At 45.0% G+C, this 18,091-nt stretch overlaps 1 pseudogene; it reads left to right on the forward strand.

Annotated features, from left to right (window-relative positions):
• The first annotated feature begins 2,336 nt into the window (after nucleotides 1-2,336).
• Nucleotides 2,337-4,222, forward strand: LOC141084427 (serine/arginine-rich splicing factor 9 pseudogene; annotated as a pseudogene).
• The last annotated feature ends 13,869 nt before the right edge of the window (nucleotides 4,223-18,091 follow it).

Genomic DNA, 18,091 nt, shown 5'->3' on the forward strand with positions numbered 1-18,091 from the left:
TTCCGGTTGACCTGCACTTACTGGGAAATCCTCGTTCGCGGGGAAGAATTGTAATCTCAGATCCCCATCACTAACGGGGTTCAGCCGGTTTTTATGCACTTGTAAGCGACACACGCTGGACCTTTCAGTGCAGACCTGTTATTGCTCGATCTCGCGTGCCAGAGCTTCGCATGTCCCTCTAGTAAGCTTGACGTGTACCGCACGGGCATGCCGGAGTCTCGTTCGTTAATAGAATTAAGCTGACAAATCGCTAGCACAACTAAAAACGGACATCCACCACCACCCACAGAATCAACAAAGCTTGCAATCTGTCAATCTTTTCTGTAGCTGGCATGGTTGAGGTTTCCTGGGTGGAGTCGAATTAAGCCGCAGGCTCCACTCCTGTTGGGACCCTTCTGGATATTCCTTTAAGGTTCAGCTTTGCAACCATACTGCCCCCGGAAACCAAAAACTTTGCCTTCATGGACGTTGTTCGGAGGTTCGTGGGAATAACGCTGCCCGATCAGCAGTTGGCCTAATTTATGGTGGGAAGTCCGACGGTATATGATCATCTTCGATTTCTGATTTTTACTGTTTTTTTGGTATTTTACATTTTTATTCCAGCCTTTCTTGACTTCATAAGGGCATGAAATGCCTATATCTGTGTCTCCTCCTCCTTTTACTCCACCACCTCTTTTCTATATGTAGTTGCCGTTTTCCATATGTTATTTTTGTATTCTGAGCATTTTGTCTGCTTTGGGACACTTTTTAAGGTGTTTTGTAATTGTTTTCTATGTGTTTGTATGTGCTTGTGTTTGCCTGCCATTGTTTTCAATGGTGTTCGACGTTGTTTGTCGAACGTTCGACAAACATTCGACGAACTTGCCTCGTGTTCGAAGAACCAAAAAGAATGTGTTAAAAGAGCCCAGTGACACTCTTTGGCCCAGGGCCCACGAAAATCTGGAGCCAGCCCTACCCCCCCACAACTTTAGCCAAATAACCCCCAGTTTTCAATGCCTAACTATTATTATAAAGTAAATTAAGGTTGACAAGTTTAAGTAATAAGAATTGATGTTTTTGGCATTAAAATGGGCACTGTAGGTGTGTTTCCTGTCCTCCACTCCCTGCCAACCTTGGTTCCCCATTGACTTGCATTGGGTTTCGTGTTTCAGTCGGCCTTCGATTTTTCATGATAATCGGCCGATTTCGTTCGACGCGACTTTTGAGAAAGTCGGGATTCATGAAACCCGACTCGACCTGAAAAAAGGCAAAGTCGCTCATCTCTAGTCTTGTTTCCTGAATCCTGGATCCTGGTTCTGCTCCTGTACCTGACCCTGTCTGAATTGTGTCTTGTTTCTTCACCTGCTCTGGGGGCGTAATACCCAGACTGCCTTTCCTGGAGGCTGCATACCCAGGCTGTGAAGAAACCAGAGTATATCTTAATTGCCCAGACGGCTATGCTTTTCCAGGCCTGGAGGAATTGACTTTTTGTCTGTATATTTGGCTTGTGGATTTAAGTGTGGATTCTGGTGCGTCAGGAAGGCTGACTTGCACAATGATATACCATGTAACATAGTGTGTGCTTATCTGATGTTTGTGTATATTCTGGAATCAGTTTGTTGACTTGACTGTAGATAGGGAAGGCTGTGAGGGTATACTGAAGGACACTGGGTAATTCTAAAAATAGCTTACCTGCCTTGGGTATAAAAGACCCTGAGACAGAAAGACGGTTTCTCATATCATCACATAGAGCTACTAGCTGGACATTCTGCTAAACACTTAACGGACAAGAAACTGTTCAGGATCCCAGCTGAGGGTATGTCAGACCCGGCAGAAAGAACACAGGACTGCTCACGGTTATCTCCCTACGCTTGTCGTGACCTCCTCTCTGTGTGTTATCACAGGTGGAATAGCGACCCTGGGAGCTCTGAACATAACATCCACTAGCATCTCTGTGAGTCATGGGAGGAGAGAGACCTTGTAATGTGCACCATCTTGGGGAAATTGCTGGAATTGTTCTGTTTGCTACTGGGTGTTGTGGTTCAATAAAGTATTGCCACACTGTTTTACCCTAACCCTGCGTTGTCTGTGTAGTAAGTTGCACACGGGGAGATAGAGTGGGCGTTCAGTGGTATGAGCTCTGGTCCATGCAGTCATTCTAAAGGCAGCTGGGCCAGCAGACGAGAGCACCCACTGACCCTGTTTCTCCACACTTGGTGGCAGCGGTGGGATACTACTCAGCCCGGCGGAACCGGGGGAGCTGCAGGGGACTCGTGTTCGTAGACACCGTCCAGGGCTTCACAACCAAGGAGGCATACAGACAGACCAAGCATACACAGTAGGTTTCAGACTGCACCATGTCCAACCCCACCAACTCGGCCTTGGGTACAGGACCGGAGTGGTTGTATAGCCGTAACAAAAAACGACAACTACAGGAGCTGTGCCAGCTACTACGTATTGAATACCGGACCACGGACAATCATTCGGATTTGATCCAAGAATTAGTTCGTTGGCATACCCAGAACGTTGTGGAGGATGAAAACTCTGCTGAGATGGACTCAGAGGAATTGTCAGAACCAAGACCCTGTGCCAGTCTGGAATCTACCCAGTCACCTGCAGCCCGAATCCAGGAGTTGTTGATTGCATTGGGACCAGGAGCCTCAATCGGTGAAAGAGCTTGTGTTATGGAATCAGTCTTGGAGTTCCAGTACCCCTACAGCCAGCATTGAACTCTACCCCCATGGTACTTCCCCAACAAAGAATACAGCTCCCGCTACAGAGATGTGCCAGTGTTTATTGAGTCAAACACCGAAGTCGATGAACATCTGCAAGATTTTGAGAAACTAATGCTGATGCACCAGGTGCCCATAGCTGATTGGGCTAAATACCTGTGGACTAGTTTGACTGGTGTCTCAATACTGCCAGGATTATGAAACTATTAAGGACACCCTGCTGGCACTTTTTACCATTACACCCGAGTGATATCGCACGAAGTTTCGGACATTGTCTTGCCAGGGGGTGTCCTATGTAGAATTTGTCAGTCAACTCCGGAGACACTGCAACCGCTGGCTAGACGGTAGGGCTGCCCTTCGGGATGTGATCGTGCTTGAGCAACTTATGGAGAAGATGGCCCCAGAAATCGAGAGTGGGTAGCCGACTGGAATCCCGACACCCCAGAGCAAGCAGCCCGATGGGCTGACGAGTTTACAGCCAACGTACCCCGCTGGAGAAACGATATGCCCATCGATCCAAGAAGACCCTACAACCAAGGATTTCACCGACCATCAGGCCAAGGGGTTACCAGCAGCACCCGTGAGTTGCCCAACCCACGGTGCTGCTATACATGCAGGCGCCTTGGACACATTGCCAAAGATTGCTTCCAAGGCCAGGGCCCCATGCCTGGAGCCCCTCTGCTGGCAAATCCAGTCAATGTCTGTCAAGACAAGCCACCAGGGTCTGAGGGTCACTACCCCTGGGAAACACCAACAAAGGATGAAGTGATATACCCTGTTCACACTAAATGGCAGGTTGACCACTCTACACCAGCCAACCTCCATAGCCACTGTCAGCCAGTCAAGGTCAGTGATATTGAGGCCCAGGGACCTCGGAACACTGGGTCTTCCATCAACCTAACCAGCCCAAATATTGTACCACCAGAACTCCATTTACCAGACTGCCAAAGGGCCTTCTCAGGACTGGGGGTCAGCGCTTGCGAAATGTGCGTATTTTTGTGGGCAATTTACCGGCCAATATACAAGAGAAGTAGCTGGAGGAGTTGTTCCATCAGTATGGGAGGATCCGTTCCATCAAGCTGAAGAATCATGGGGGAGGCAGGGCCCCATCATTCACCTTCATCACCATCCAGGATTCACAGGAGGCGGAAAATGCTGTGAGTGGAAGCAATGGATACAAGTATTGTTCTTGTTTACGTGTGGAGTTTGCCAGGTCATGCAGGAGACCAGGGGGAGGTTATGGAGGACTCTGCTGGAGGAACGGGTTACTTTCTCAGCGAACTGAATACAGAGTCCTCGTCTCAGAGCTTCCCCTCTCGGGAAGTTGGCAGGATCTAAAAGATCATATGAGAAAAGCTGGAGATGTCTGCTATGCTGATGTGCACAAGGATGGCACAGGGATTGTAGAGTTTGTTCGCAAGGACGACATGGAATATGCTTTGAGGAAACTGGATGATACAAAGTTTTGTTCTCATAAAGGTGAGACCTCTTACATTCGTGTCTCTGTTTAAAGACATGCTAATGGACTGTCCTGACAAGTAGAGAAGGATGACCGGAAGCCTATCATGTCTGGTTAATTAAGATGGGGGAGCAATGTGAAGAAACCAGAGTATATCTTAATTGCCCAGACGACTATGTTTTACCAGGCCTGGAAGAATTGACTTTTTGTCTGTATATTTGGCTTGTGGATTTAAGTGTGGATTCTGGTGGATCAAGAAGGCTGATTTGCACAATGATATACCATGTAACATAGTGTGTGCTTATCTGATGTTTGTTTATATTCTTGAATCAGTTTGTTGACTTGAATGTAGCTAGGGAAGGCTGTGAGGGTGTACTGAAGGATACTGGGTAATTCTTAAAATAGTTTACCTGCCTAGGGTATAAAAGATCCTGAGACAAAGACGGTGTCTCATATCATCACATAGAGCTACTAGTCGGAGATTCTGCTAAACACTTAACGGACAAGAAACTGTTCAGGATCCCAACTGAGGGTATGTCAGACCCGGCAGAAAGAACACAGGACTGCTCTCGATTATCTCCCTACGCTTGTCGTGACCTCCTCTCTGTGTGTTATCACAAGTGGAATAGCGACCCTGGGAGCTCCTAACATAACATCCACTAGCATCTCGGTGAGTCAGCGGAGGGAAGAGACCTTGTAATGTGCACCATCTTGGGGAAATTGCTGGAATTGTTCTGTTTGCTACTGGGTGTTGTGGTTCAATAAAGTATTGTCACACTGTTTTACCCTAAGGGTCCCGTCACATTTAGCGATGCACCAGCGATCCCGACCATGATACGACCCGGTCAGGATCGCTGGTGCATCGCTAAATGGGTACTAGTGAGCTGCCAAACAGGCAGATCTTGCCAGCGACGTAGCAGCGGTCGGCGGTCGTTACTTACCTGTCAGACGTGGCGATGAAGACGTCCTCCCACCCGTGTCCACGCGTCAGCAGGAAGCCCAGCAGGAAGCCGCCGATGAAAAATGGCCCAGGATGTTCTTGCGAGATCAGCGATAGACAGCGGGGGGAGCCGGTGGGAGGTAAGTGTCACATATAGCGATATCGCTAGCAATATCGCTGCTGCGTCACAAAATCGGTGAGGCTTAAGCGATATCGCTAGTGATCTCACTTAGTGTGATGGGGCCTTAACCCTGCATTGTCTGTGTAGTATGTTGCCTACGGGGAGATAGAGCGGGCGTTCAGCGGTATGAGCCCTGGTCCATGCAGTCATTCTAAAGGCAGCCAGGCCAGCGGAGGAGAGCACCCACTGACCCCATTTCTCCACACAGGCCCGTCCATGTTGTGTCTTGTTCCCTGAATCCTGGATACTGGAGCTGCTCCTGTACCTGACCCTGCCTGAACTGTGTCCTCTGTGTGATGTTCCTGAGGTCCTTCTGTGTCTTGAACCCTGTGCCCAGTGACTGTGACTCTTTGCTACCTGACTTTCTGTGATGATCTAACCTGGGCTCATCTTGCAAATGGGAGCCTGGTCTACCCGCTGAATTTCTCCTACTCTGTGCTCAGCTTGCTATTCGGTGCAATCCCCGGCCGGTTCCAGTCCAACCTGGCCAGGCTTGCACCAGACCGCTTGGGTTCCTTTTTAGGTCGCTGCCAGATGTCTGGAGCCTGATGTCCATGGCCTCTCGTCCGGAGCCTGATGACCACGGCCTGATGTCCAGTGTCTGACGACTTCTTCCAGATGTGCTGTGGCTGATGTCCTCCTCCAGATTTCTTGATCCTATGCTTCCCAGCCCGATGTCCGGAGCTTGCCGATCGCTGCTAGAGGTGCGGAGCCTGATGACCGCGGCCTAATGTCCGGAGCTGATGTCCGCAGCCTGATGTCCGAAGCCTGTCAATCGTTGCCAGATGTCCGGAGTCCAATGCCAGGGTGCTGATGTTCTATCTGAGATCCGAGTCCTGATGTCCTGGCTGAGACCTGATGTCCTGCCTGAGACCCAATGTCCTGGTGTCCAGTCCGTGTTCCTGGTGTCCAGTCCATGTTCCTGATGTCCAGTCCGTGTTCTTGATGTCCTGCCTGTGCCCCAATGTTTCGCCAGTTCCCTGAGGTCCACCAGGTGACGACATCCTTCTGGGATTGGTGTCTGATGTTCTCCTGCTGAGCCTGTGCTACGCCTGAGGCCTGAGAGAGAGGCCATCCTAGTATGCCCGTGCCAGATGACCCTGGACTGCATCAACCCGTGATGACTCCTGCCATCGTCTGAAGTCTGTCTGAGGTCGGTGTCTGATGTTCTCCTGCTGAGCCTGTGTTACGCCTGAGGCCTGAGAGAGAGGCCGCCCTAGTATGCCCATGCCAGACAACCCTGGACTGCATCAACCCGTGATGTCCTCCTCCCTTCGTCTGTTATCCTGAGACATGTACCACTCCCTCATGTGCGGAATTGGAAGCCTGGCATAGTTATGTTTCGTGCTTGTACTTTGTTTTGTCTTCTAGTAAACTTTATTTCTATACCTGAAGTTGTGCGGTGTCCTGTCGTTCTGCTACCTCGTCCACATGCTCAGCTGCCACAGACCTCAGTCGCTACCCTTCCCTATTCCGAGTAGGCCCGGGTCCCCCTCTGTGGTCGAGTGGGTCCACATTCTATCCCCACCTGGGATGCTTGCACCACTTCGGCGTGGTTGGTCGACGTGGAGGCGCCGGTTCGGCCGCTGCTAACGTGGTCACAGTCGTAACAATAGGCTGCAGGCAATCAACATCAGATTATTAGTTGCAATGGTCTTGTGTCATAGTAATGTCACCTGACTTGCCGTGAGACACAGAGCTGACATTGGAATGGTAGACAATAGGCTTCTAAATAATGTTAGTACACAACTCTCAGTTATGATTGAGGGTGATCTCCTCTTAAGACTTTATTAATGATACCAGATGCTCTAAGGGCATATGGGCAGGCTTGTCTTTATGGGAAAACCCTTTAGGTAATTTAAGGAATAGGTTTTGTAAACCTTTCTCATAGTGAATTTTACTTGCCAGGTGAATTATATTTGCAAGTTGCAGCACCACTAGAAATATTGATATATGTAATAATAAAGTTTACCAGTTCACAGTTATTCCACCAAATTTATGGTACTAAAAAAGAGAAGATGATTTATTAGTATAATATCATGGACATTTCAGATGTAAAATTCATAGCCTAATAATAACATTCTTGTGGGTTAGAGGTTAAGGGCATGATAGCACAGTTACCTTCGGTGATAACTTATAATGGACTTTTGAGAATAAAAGATATTCAAAACTTACAGTTCCAGGTTAAAATTTTAGCAAATGTTTCATTATTTCCTTTTTCCCTCTATATTTGATTTTATTTCCTAATGAATAAATCTTACATTGATGTAAACATTATTAAACTTCATTTAATATATATATATATATTTTAATGTTGCTATTAAACATTTTTATACAGTTATTTCTTACATCAGTTCCTGTTTTTTATGGGATTCCCAATTTTTCATTAGTTAGCCCCTTATTGACAGAGCCATTTTGCAGCTTAATGACCAGGCCAATTTTTACAATTCTGACCACTGTCACTTTATGAGGCTATAAATCTGGAATGCTTTAACGGATCATGCTAATTCTAAGAATATTTTTTCATGACATATTGTACTTCATGTTAGTGTTAACATTTTTTCGATATGACTTGTGCTTATTTATGAAAAAAACGGAAATATGGCAAAAAATTTTAAAATTGTGCAATTTTCAAACATTAAATTTTTATGTCCTTAAATTAGAGAGATATGTCACACGAATTACTTAATAAATAACATTTCCCACTTGTATACTTTACATCAGCACAATTTTGGAAACAAAATTTTTTTTAGTTAGGAAGTTATAAGGATTAAAATTTGACCAGCGATTTCTCATTTTTACAACAAAATTTGCAAAACCTTTTTTTTAGGGACCACATCACATTTAAAGTTACTTTGAGGGGTGCATATGACAGAAAATACCCAAAAGTGACACCATTAGTGTTGAGCATTCCGATACCGCAAGTATCGGGTATCGGCCGATACTTGCTGTATCGGAATTCCGATACCGACTTCCGATATTTTTTCAATATCGGAATTCGGCATCGGAATCGGAAGTTCAGTTGATTGACGGCCTGACGTCATCATGATGCGCGGTGTGTGCGCATCATGATGCGCCGTCATTTCGGGCCTTCCGGGGGTCTCTGCCGGCCTGCCGGGGGGCTGTGCCGGCCTGCCGGGGGGCTGTGTGGACTGCCCGGGGTCTTTGCCGGCCTGCCGGGGGGCTGTGCCGGCCTGCCGGTGGTCTGTGCACCCTGTGGGGGTCTGTACCGGCCTGCCGGGGGGCTGTGCCGGCCTGCCGGGGGGCTGTGCTGATGTCCGGGGGTCTGTGCAAGCATCGTCCGATGGGACTACAAGTCCCATCGGGCGATGCCTGCTACCATGACAGTGATTGACACATTAGCCAATGATGGGACAGTAGTAGTCCCATCATCCGGCTAATGTGTTAAATGTTAAAAAAAAAAAAAAAAAAAAAAAATACTACATACATACTACATGCATGCTACATACATACTACATGCTACATACATACTACATATATACTACATACATACATGCTACATACATACTACATGCATGCTACATACATACTACATGCTACATACATACTACATGCATGCTACATACATACTACATATATACTACATACATACTACATGCTACATACATACTGCATACATACTACATACATACTACATGCATGCTACATACATACTACATATATACTACATACATACTACATGCTACATACATACTACATACATACTACATACATACTACATGCATGCTACATACATACTACATATATACTACATACAGTACATACTACATGCTACATACATACTACATACATACTACATACATACTACATGCATGCTACATGCATACTACATATATACTACATGCATGCTACATACATACTACATGCTACATACATACTACATATATACTACATACATACTACATACATGCTACATACATACTGCATGCTACATACATACTACATACATACTACATACATACTACATGCATGCTACATACATACTACATACATGCTACATACATACTACATGCTACATACATACCACATACATACTACATACATGCTACATATATACTACATGCATGCTACATACATACCACATATATACTACATACATACAATACATACATAGACATACAGTACATATAACATAGAGTAACATACTTACCAATACTTGTCACATTGTTCCCCGAAGCCATTGTCTTTCCGGAATAAATATTAACATAACAAACCACAAAAATACTCACCCACGATCCGAAGCAGTCCACGAGTGTGTCCCACGACGATCTTGGGTAGAGAACTGCAGCATCAGATGATGCTGCCGTTCTCTACGGGCTGCAGGAATCCAATGACGGAAGGTAGGTATCCTTCCGCACTGTATTCCTCCGCCACTTAAAAAAAAAAAAGTCCCTAGTCTCACTTTATGCCATTGCTGCGTGGGAATTTCCCACACAGCAATGGCATAAAGTGAGACTAGGGACTTTTTTTTTTTTTAAGTGGCGGAGGAATACAGTGCGGAAGGATACCTACCTTCCGTCATTGGATTCCTGCAGCCCGTAGAGAACGGCAGCATCATCTGATGCTGCCGTTCTCTACCCAAGATCGTCGTGGGACACACTCGTGGACTGCTTCGGATCGTGGGTGAGTATTTTTGTGGTTTGTTATGTTAATATTTATTCCGGAAAGACAATGGCTTCGGGGAACAATGTGACAAGTATTGGTAAGTATGTTACTCTATGTTATATGTACTGTATGTCTATGTATGTATTGTATGAATGTATTGTATGTATGTAGTATATATGTGGTATGTATGTAACATGTAGTATGTATGTAGTATGTATGTAGCATGCATGTAGCATGCAGTATGTATGTAGCATGCATGTAGTATATATGTAGTATGTATGTAGCATGTAGTATGTATGTAGCATGCATGTAGTATATATGTAGCATGCATGTAGTATGTATGTAGCATGCATGTAGTATGTATATGGTATGTATGTAGCATGTAGTATGTATGTAGCATGCATGTAGTATATATGTGTTATGTATGTGGTATGTATGTAGCATGCATGTAGCATGCATGTAGTATGTATGTAGTATGTATGTAGTATATATGTAGTATGTATGTAGCATGTAGTATGTATGTAGTATGTATGTAGCATGCATGTAGCATGCAGTATGTATGTAGCATGCATGTAGTATATATGTAGTATGTATGTAGCATGTAGTATGTAGCATGCATGTAGTATATATGTAGTATGTAGCATGTAGTATGTATGTAGCATGCATGTAGTATATATGTGTTATGTATGTAGCATGTAGCATGCATGTAGCATGCATGTAGTATGTATGTAGTATATATGTGGTATGTATGTAGCATGCAGTATGTATGTAGCATGCATGTAGTATATATGTAGTATGTATGTTGCATGTAGTATGAATGTAGCATGTATGTAGTATGTAGTATGAATGTAGCATGTATGTAGTATGCATGTTGTATGTATGTAGCATGTAATTTTTTATTTTTTTTTTACATTTAACACATTAGCCGGATGATGGGACTACTACTGTCCCATCATTGGCTAATGTGTCAATCGCTGTCATGGTAGCAGGCATCGCCCGATGGGACTTGTAGTCCCATCGGACGATGCCTGCACAGACCCCCGGAGCCTGCACAGACCACCGGCAGGCCGGCACAGCCCCCCGGCAGGCCGGCACAGCCCCCCGGCAGGCCGGCACAGACCACCGGCAGGCCTGCACAGACCACCGGAGCCTGCACAGACCCCCTGGCAGGCCGGCACAGCCCCCCGAAAGGCCCGTACAGACCCCAGAGAGGCTGTACAAGGGCAGGAAAGGGTTTTTCTTATTCCGATACCGGAAGTCCCATAGACTTGAATGGGACTTCCGGTATCGGAATCGGCGATACCGATACTTTTTTTAAAGATCGGCCGATACCATCCGATACGATACTTTGAAGTATCGGACGGTATCGCTCAACTCTAGACACCATTCTAAAAACTGGACCCATCGAGGTGCTTAAAACCACATTCAGGAAGTTAATTAACCCTTTACTTGCTTCTCAGGAACTGAAGCAATGTGGAAAGAAAAAATTAATATTTAACTTTTTTTTGCAAAAAATTTACTTCAGAACCAATTTTTTATTTTCACAAGTGTTAAAAGAGAAAATGAACCACAACATTTGTTGTGCAATTTTTCCTGAATATGCCGATTCCCATATATGTGGGTGTAAAGCACTGTTTGAGCGCATGGCAGAGCTTGGAAGGGAAAGAGCGCCGTTTGACTTTTTCTATGCAGAATTGGCTGGAATTGAGATCAGACAACATGTTGCATTTGGAGATCCCCTGATGTACCTAAACAGGGGACTCCCTCACAAGTGACACCATTTTGGAAACAAGATCCTCAGAGGAACTTATCTAGATGTGTGGGGAGCACTTTTAACCCCGAAGTGCTTCACAGAAGTTTATAACGTAGAGCTGTAAAAATAAAAAATCATAATTTTTTTTCACAAAAATGATCTTTTCAACCCCAATTTTTTATTTTACCAAGGGTAGCAAGAGTAATTGGACCCCAAAAGGTGTTGTGCAAATTGTCCTGAGTATGCTGATACCCCATATGTGAGGGTAAACCTATGTTTGGGTGCACGGCAGAGCTCGGAAGGGGAGGAGAGCTGTTTGACTTTTTCAACGCAGAATTGGCTGGAATTCAGGTCAGATGCCATGCTGCCTTTGGAGAGCCCGTGATGTGCCTAAACAGTGGAAACCCCCCACAAGTGACACCATTTTGGAAACTAGACCCCCCAAGGAGCTTTTTTTGATGTGTGGTGAGCACTTTAAACCCCCAAGTGCTTCACAGAAGTTTTTAACACAGCCATGAAAATAGAAAAATAATTTTTCTTTCGCAAAAATGATGTTTTCACCCCCAAATTTTTACTTTCACAAGGATAACAGGAGAAATTGGGCCACAAAAGTTTTGCAATTTGTCCTGAGTTTGTCGATACCCCATGTGTGGGGGGAACCACTGTTTGGGTGCATGGCAGGGCTCGGAAGGGAAGGAATGCCGTTTTGGAATACAGACTTTGATGGAAAAGTCTGCGGGCGTCATGTTGCATTTGCAGAGCCCCTGATGTGCCTAAACTTTAGAAATCCCCCACAAATGACCCCATTTTGGAAACTAGACCCCCAAGGAACTTATCTAGATGTGTTGTGAGAACTTTGAACCTCCAAGTACTTCTCTAAATTTATAACGCACAGCTGTGAAAATACAAAATCATATTTTTTTTCCACAAAAATGATTTTTTTAGCCCACAATTTTTTATTTTCACAAGGGTCACAGGAGAAATTGGACCCCAAGACTTGTTTTCCAATTTGTCCTGAGTACACTGGTACCCCATATGTGTGGGGAACCACTGTTCGGGCACACGTCGGGGCTCAAAATGGAAGTAGTGACTTTTGGAATGCAGACTTTGATGGAATGGTCTGTGAGCATCATGCTGTGTTTGGAGAGCCCTTGATGTGCCTAATCAGTAGAAGCCCCCCACAAGTGACCCTATTTTGGAAACTATACCCACCAAGGAGCTTACCTAGATGTGTGGTGAGCACTTTAAACCCCCAAGTGCTTCACAGAGCCGTGAAAATAAAAAAAATTCCACAAAAATGATCTTTCGCCCCCAATTTTTTATTTTCCCAAGTGTAACAGGAGAAATTAGTCTCCCATAGTTCTTGTGCAATTTGCCCTGAGTACGCTGATGCCCCATATGTGGGGGAAACCACTGTTTGGGCGCACAGCAGAGCTCAGAAGGGAGGGAGCACCGTTTGACTTTTTAAACGCAAAATTGGCTGGAATCAATGGTGGCACCATGTCACGTTTGGAGACCCCCTGATGTGCCTAAACAGTGGAAGCACCTCAATTCTAACTCCAACCCTAACCCCAACACATCCCTAACTCCAATACCAACCCTAACCATAACTCTAATCACAACGCTAACCCCAGCACACCCCTAAATTTAATCCTAACCATAACCCTAACCACAACCCTAACTCCAACACATCCCTAACCCTAATCCCAATCCTAACCATAACCCTAATCACATCCCTATCCTCAACACACTCCTAACTCTAATCCCAACCCTAACAATATCCCTAATCACAACCCTAACTTCAACACACCCCTAACCCTAATCCCAACCCTAAGGGTAAGTTTCTACGGTGCGTGCTGGCAGCGCTTTGGATGCAGCGGATACCCGGCTCGACCCAATGCGCTGCCAGCTTTTGTACGCACGGTGATTCCGGATGTGCTCATTAAGCACATGCGGAATCACCGCATCCTATCCATAGACTGGGTTATTTATCTTGCAGAGCCAGAGTGTCTCCACAAGATAAATAGACACGCTGCGGTCTAGAAAGACACACCGCATGTTTGTAATTTTCGGGTGTGACACCTGCGTCCCTGGAGGCATAGTGGAGATGGGATTTCATAAAATCCCCTCCACTACGCTGTAAAATCTGGATGCTGCAGGAGGAACGCTGCAGCTGTACACAGCATTCAATCCAAAGCAAATCCTTACAACATACGCCACATGGAAATATACCTTAACCATAACCCTAATCACAACCATAACCCTAATCCCTACCCTAACCCTAATCCCAACTTTTTTTTTTCCGACAGGAAATTATCTCCCATCCCCCTCATACCATGCACTGTCCTCCTTGCCCCACTGCATCTAGCTCACTGATTTTGAACCAGCAACAGAAGAAGAAGTAATCAGGCTCCTTGTATCTTCTTGCCCTACCACTTGCACCAGTGACATCATTCCATCACATCTCCTCCAGTCCCTTTCCCCTGCTGTCACCACTCACCTAACAAAAATATTCAACCTCTCACTCTCTTCTGGTATCTTTCCTTCCTCATTTAAGCATGCCGTCATCCAGCCGTTACTTAAAAAAACTTCCCTCGACCAAAACTGTGCTAACTATAGACCTATCTCTAATCTTCTCTTCCTCTCTAACCTCCTAGAACGCCTGGTATACACATGTCTTTTCGGCTATCTCTCAGATAACTCTCTCCTCGACCCTCTACAATCCAGTTTCCGCTCTCTACACTCTACTGAAACTGCCCTCACTAATGTCTCTAATGATCTTCTAACAGCTAAATCTAATGGTCACTACTCCATACTAATTCTCTTGAATCTCTTTGCAGCATTCAACACTGTGGATTATCAGCTTCTCCTCACTATGCTCCGTTCCATTGGCCTCAAGGACACCATTCTCTCTTGGTTCTCCTCCTATCTATCTGACCGCTCCTTTACTGTATCTTTTGCTGGCTCCTCCTCCACTCATCTTCCCCTTACTTTTGGGGTTCCTCAAGCATCAGTTCTAGGCCCCCTCCTCTTCTTTTTGTATACTGCCCCTATTGGTCAAGAAATCAGTAGATTTGGATTCCAGTACCATCTCTATGCTGATGACATTCAATTATACACTTCTCCTGATATCACGCCTGCTTTTTGGAAAACACCAGCGATTGTCTAAACACTGTGTCTAACATCATGTCCACCCTCTATCTGAAACTGAACATGTCAAAAACTGAACTCCTCTTGTTTCCTCCCTCTACTAACCTACCTATGCCCGACATTGCCATTTCCGTGTGTGGTTCCACCATTACTCCCCAGCAACATGCCCGCTGTCTTGGGGTCAAACTTGATTTAGAGCTTTCATTCAGCCCCCACATCTGATCGTTGGCTTGTTCTTGTTATCTGCACCTTAAAAACATTTCTAGAATTCGATTTTCTTACTTTTGACTCTGCAAAAACTCTTACTGTTTCTCTTATTCATTCTCGTCTGGATTATTGTAACTCTCGACTAATCGGTCTCCCTCTTACCAAACTCCCTTCTCCAATCCGTCCTGAATGCTGCAGCTAGGATCATATTCCTCACCAATCGTTACACGCATGCCTCTACCTTGTGCCAGTCCTTACACTGGCTACCCATGCAATCCAGAATTCAGTATAAACTTATTACCCTCACCCACAAAGCCCTTCATGGCTCAGCACCACCCTACATCTCCTCCCTCGTCTCAGCCTACCACCCTACCCATGCCCTCCATTCTGCTGATGACTTGAGGTTGACATCCTCATTAATCAGAACCTTCCACTCCCATCTCCAAGACTTTTCACGTGTCGCGCCAATTCTTTGAAATGCACTACCCAGGCTAGTACGATTAACCCCAATCCCCACAGTTTTAAGCACGCCTTAAAAACGCATTTGTTCAGACTGGTCTATCGCCTCAATGCATTAACCTAAATATCCCTCTGTGGCTCATTTAAAATTTTTTTACCACAACCAGGTTCCTCATATCATGTTCTCACATGCTTTTTGCATTTATTAGCCCTCTGTGTCTGTACTGTTACATATTTAGACTGTTAACTGGTTCATGCAGCAACAGGAACACCCGGTTTTTACACTAGGGTTGGTCCAAACAATAAAAACAATAAAAGCAATTGTTATCATCCACCTTTTGTGTCTTCCCTTTTTCCTTATAAATTGTAAGCATACGAGCAGGGCCCGCCTTCCTCTTGGTATCTGTTTTGATTTTTGTGTTTATTGCTATGCTATGCTGTAATGTCTTTTGTAGAAGTCCCCTCTATAATGTAAAGTGCTGCGGAATATGTTGGTGCTATAGAAATAAAATTATTATTATTATTACAGTAAGTGCTGTTCTTCGATGGCAGGTGCTGAAGATGGCTCTCATCATTCTGCCCCTATTTTCTTTAACCAACCAGGCAAAACTCACAGATGTGGGCTGCAACCCTCAATTGTCAGTTTCAGCAAGGTTGGTTTTCAAGACTAGAGGGGTTCCCATGCTGTTTTTTAAATTATTTAAGTAATTTAAAATTAATAGCATAGGATAACCCCCATTTTTGACAACCAGCCTTGCTAAAGCTCACAGCTGGGGGCTGGTATTTGCAGGCTGGTAAGGGTCCATTGATATAGGCCAGGCCCCCCAGCCTAAAAACAGCAGCCTGCAGCTGTCCAGAAAATGCGCATCAATTAGATGCGCCAATTCTGATGCTTTGTCTGGCTCTTCCCACTTGCCCTGTAGTGGTGGCAAGTGGGCTTATTATTTGTGGGGTTGATGTCACCTTTGTATTGTCAGGTGATATGAAGCCCACAGCTTAGTAATGGAGAGGCGTCTAGAACACACCTATCCATTACTAATCATATAGTTATATGTTAAATAAAGACACAGTAAGAATGAAATCCTTTAATTGAAAAAATGACACAGACTTCTTTAATATTATCAATTAAACCATACTTACTGCATTACCTAATTCCAGCAAAGCCCTCAATCTCCTATAATAAAAATAAAATAAAAACACAACACTATACTATAACCTGTCCATCATTCTGGCCCACGCCATAATCCATGTCTGGGGGTAATTAGTATTCAAAATGCGGCCTCCCAGGCTGAAAACCACTGGGGAATGAGATGCTGCGAACGCAGCCTCAGTGACAGGTAAAAAGCTGTGATCGGAGGTAAAAAGTTTACCTCCGGTCACTGGTGTCAGCTGATGGGACTACAGCTTTCATCAGCTGACACTTGCTGCCGCTAATAAGAAAAAGCAATACAGTAAGCACTGTTCCCCGGCGACAGGTGCTGAAGACGGCTCTAATCATTCTCCCCTGCTCTGCCGGCGATCTGCGAGAGCAGAGAAGAATGATGAGAGTTAGAGTTGAGCGACTTTTGGTTTTTTAGGGTCGCGTTTCGTTTCGTGAAACCCGACTTTTCCAAAAGTCGGGTCGAGCAAGATCGTCCGATTATAGGGAAAAGTCGGGGTCGTCCCGAAACACGAAACCCAATGTAAGTCAATGGGGAATAAAAGTCGGCAGTGAGTGGAGGACAGGAAACACACCTACAGTGCGCATTTGAATGCCAAAAGCATCAATTCTTCTTACTTAAGCTTGTCAACCTTAATTAACTTCATAATACAAGTTACGCACTGAAAAATGGGGGTTATTTGGCTAAAGTTGTGGGGGGGGAGGGCTGGCTGCAGGTTTTCATGTGCCCTGGGCGAAAGAGCGCCCCTTTAACACATACCACAACTCATCATGCTCCGATACGGCAGATAAATAGCGGTATAGTACAATGAAAAATACCTCACTTTTTACATCTCATGACGAGACCCATCTATTTCTCCATACAGAATCATTGGTCCCATATAATGTTTGAAACAGTATATGATGAGCTCCACATAATGCTACAGTACATGTTGGTCCCCATGGATGAAGCTCCACTGTCTTATGGGCCCAAATAATGCTCCAAACATAATGGGCCCCATTTCTAATGCTCTAGTGTATAATGGGCCCTGTAAATGCTGCTCCAGTGTCTGATGTCCACCTTTGGAATGTTCCAGTGTATGGTGGGCCCCATCTATCATTCTCCAGAGTATAGTGCTCCCCAAAAATTGCTGTCCCAACATTGAAAACAATCAAATAAGTCTCCTCGCTAGGGAATCCCTGTACTTGTCTGGACAGGTGCTGTAGCTTGCTTAACAGCTCGCCAGCCGTTCTCACGCCCAGTATGGATTACACGTGATTGCACAAAGGTGAGAAAGGGTACCGTATCCCCAGATAACATGTATGGATAGCGTACACATTCAAAATATATGTCTCAGGAGGCAGGCTCAGACGGTGTTAGGCCCAGTATGGATTGCACGTGATTGCACAAAGGTTAAAAAGGGTACCGTATCCCTGGATAACATGTATGGATAGCGTACACATTCA

The sequence above is a fragment of the Dendrobates tinctorius genome, unplaced genomic scaffold (genome assembly GCF_039654945.1).
Source record: "Dendrobates tinctorius isolate UK_male_01 unplaced genomic scaffold, ASM3965494v1 ptg000022l, whole genome shotgun sequence".
NCBI lineage: Eukaryota > Metazoa > Chordata > Amphibia > Anura > Dendrobatidae > Dendrobates > Dendrobates tinctorius.